Source organism: Octopus sinensis, linkage group LG16 (genome assembly GCF_006345805.1).
Source record: "Octopus sinensis linkage group LG16, ASM634580v1, whole genome shotgun sequence".
Taxonomy (NCBI): domain Eukaryota; kingdom Metazoa; phylum Mollusca; class Cephalopoda; order Octopoda; family Octopodidae; genus Octopus; species Octopus sinensis.
In genome coordinates, this window is record NC_043012.1 from 26,811,334 (window position 1) to 26,815,024 (window position 3,691).

Sequence of the window (3,691 nt, forward strand, 5' to 3'; positions counted from 1 at the left end):
AATCATTAGATATTTACTTTCATAATGATTTACCACGTGGTGTTTTCACGAACTTTTTCAATGAAATATACATCTTTTTATGGATTTATACGTCTCATGCAATATTTTCATCAATTTGATCTCCTGGATTTCAGCTGCATAGCACTCTACAATATGCTCCATCGCATTGAATTACTATGTGGTATGGTAGCCGGGTCTGCTAGAGGAGCTTTCTGTGAGAGTGACAAGATTCCATGAATATTTGTATCTGCCTGGATTTATTAATTATTTATATATATATAATGTGTGTGCATGTGTGTGTGTACGTACACGTGTATATATATATATATATATATATATATATATATATATTTACAGGCGTGGCTGTGTGGTAAGAAGCTCCAGTCTTAATCCATTTTCAGTGATTTGCTAGAATGATCACTAGGGATCCAAAGATGTACTATATTATTATAACATAGATATTCAACAAATGTAAAATGCAACCCAAACCAATGAAGAGATGTGTGTGTGGTGTGTGTGGTGTATCATGGTATATGTGTAGGAAAATAATATTAAAATATATTTTGCAAAAAGCAAGCATTATCTTATATAGAATTCGGCACGATTGTTAGATATAATTATTTTATCAAGAAATCGATATAATGACTGCGAATACAGGCACACACACATACACACACACACGCACACACACAAACGCACGCAAACACACACACACTTACACCAGTGGATCGATCACAGATTAGAGAGCCAAAAAACTTGCTTCATCCAGAATACTAGCAGCTGAAAACCATGATGAAGTGACCTTCGTCTTTAGTATTACCTATTTCTTTATTACCCACAAGGGGCTAAACACAGATGGGACAAACAAGGACAGACATAGGTATTAAGTCGATTACATCGACCCCAGTGCGTAACTGGTACTTAATTTATCGACCCCGAAAGGATGAAAGGCAAAGTCGACCTCGGCGGAATTTGAACTCACAACGTAACGCAGACGAAATACCGCTAAGCATTTCGCCCGGCGTGCTAACGTTTCTGCCAGCTCGCCGTCTTTAGTATTACCGTTTCACCGTTGCATCGCTTTGAAACAAGAATAGAAGTACTGACTGACAAAAAAGAATTATTCTTTTATTCTTTCTTTTACTTATTTCAGTCATTTGACTGCAGCCATGCTAGAGCCCAATCTTTAGTCGAACAAATCGACCCCAGGACTTATTCTTTGTAAGTCTAGTACTTATTATATCGGTCTCTTTTTGCCGAACCGCTATTTTACGGGAACTATATACACCAACATCATTCGTCAAACGATGATGGGGCGGGGCAAAGACAGACTCAAATAATAAATATATATGTGTGTGTGAGAGTGTGCGTGTGAGTTTGTGTGTTGTATGTATGACGGCTTCTTTAGTTTTCGTCTACCAAATCCATTCACAAGACTTTGGTCGGCCCGTGGCTATAGTAGAAGACACTTGCCCAAGGTGCCACACAGTGGGACTGAACACGGAACCATGTGGTTGGGAAGCAAGCTTCTTACTACACAGCCAAAATAAAATTTTAAAATAGATAATATCGTGTGACTAAAAGAAAAAAAGATAAACCCACAAAAAAGGTTCTATGAGACACGGGATGGAGAGCCGGCCCCACATCCAACGGCAAGGAAACATAGCTAGTCAAGGTTCATCGACCTGCTAAATGATTCGGAAGAAGACCCTGCAGGCAATGTGATGGATGAGGAGTATCAGAAATGGAAGGTGTATGTGTATGTGTGTTTGTGCGTGCGTGTGTGTGTGTGCGTGCGTGCGTCTGTGTGTGTGTATGGGATGAGATCGTAAGATCTCCAAGCTAGAAAGGGGTTACCCATTCGAGCAATCAGAACAGACTTAAATATATGGGATTACTTAAATGGCCCCGATCGGTTGTTGTCCCCTATTGGGGCTTCTACTTTCGTGAGTTTTGTACACTTTTTTTTCATTTCTTACCCCTTATTTCATTATCGACTCTCTACAAATTCCCCTCCTACGGATTTTGTACACTGTTCTTGATTTTTCCTCTCTATTCATCGCCTTAGCATCATCATCCTCATCATCATCATCATCACCACCACCACTACCCTCATCATTACCACTGTCACCACCACCACCACACCACCACCATCATCACCATCACCACCATCATCATTACCATTATCAACCATATCATCATCATTGTCGTCGCCTTCGTCGTCGTTGTCGTCGTCGTCATCGCCGTCGTCTTCATCATCATCATCGTCATCACTATAATTATCATTACCACTATCGCCATCATCGCCATCATAGTCATAGTCGTTATCATCATTAACATCATCATCATGATGGCCATTGATGTTATACAATTTTTTTCGGAAGCAAAAAAAAAATTACCAGATAAAAGAGTTTATATTATCACAAATATTCGCATGCAGATAACTTTATACGTTTTGAACTCTTATCATTATTTTCCTTTCGTGTCAGCGATAAACACAAAGTGATCATAAAACATCTCACGCTACTTCCTAAAACGGAAGCTAGAAATGTGAAAAATAGTACAACTTCACACAAATAAACAAGCAGAATCACTTTTGTTGATTTAATTACAAAGCAAAATATTAATAACATGAATGGAGAGAACATGGAGGTATTTTAACTCAGTCGACTAAAGATCATCAACAATAATAACAACATGAATATTTTGTATCGTTTTGGGCGTACACGTTATCAAAGATAAATTTACATTTTGCTAATGTTTTGTCCAACTGGAAACTCTCGATATGAAACATTTTCCCGGGAGATCAAAGGTTTGGCGACATTTTGTGCACTAATGTGAGACCGGACTTGCACATGCGATTACTGAGGCCAGTGAGAGGAGAAAAATAATGTACGTATGTGTCGAAAAGTCTCAACTGGATTTCAGTTCTTATTCAAAATTGAATTGAAGATAGCTCTGGGAGATATTTTTGAATGAAATATGCATCACTGGGAGATGGTATATAAAACTATATACATCATCCTTAAGACAGAGGACGGAACGATAACCGAGGCCCAAACAGCACGTAGTACACTGGCCAATAGCCTAGTTTCACAGTATATGAAGAGGAGAAACATTAAGGTCAATTTTCCGGACACCAATAATGAGATCACGTTTGTAGTACAATATGACCAGGTGATGAGCGCAGATGTAACTTTTAGCAATATGTGGTTGAGTAGGATCACTATGGAAACGCTACCCCACAAGGCCATTTAGGAATAATTAGAGTTGTGTCTTGTAGGAAACACAGAGGAGAAGATCTTAAAACTCGGCATCCAAAGCAATTGCTAAATATGTAGAAGTAAGTACCATCCAAAAGCTTTCTGCATACAAATTCCAAAAGTAAAGAAAAGCAACAGTAACAAACTATGGAGTCTGTCCAATCTGGAAGAAGTTTTGAGTCGGCAAATAAAGCTTGCCTTTTCTCATAAGCATAAGCGACACCCAGCATAAGGGACGCGCAGTTAAAATAGTAGTAACGTCGGTTCCCATGGAACAGACATGTTTAAGTGGCGATAACCATTACTTCACAAAATAGTTACTGCCTTCATCTCTTATAGAGAATTTCAAACTAGCTAATTTGCTTGTTGCAAGATCAGTGACTGAGTGTCACTTATTTTCTATATACTGCGAGCTGAAGTCAACTACA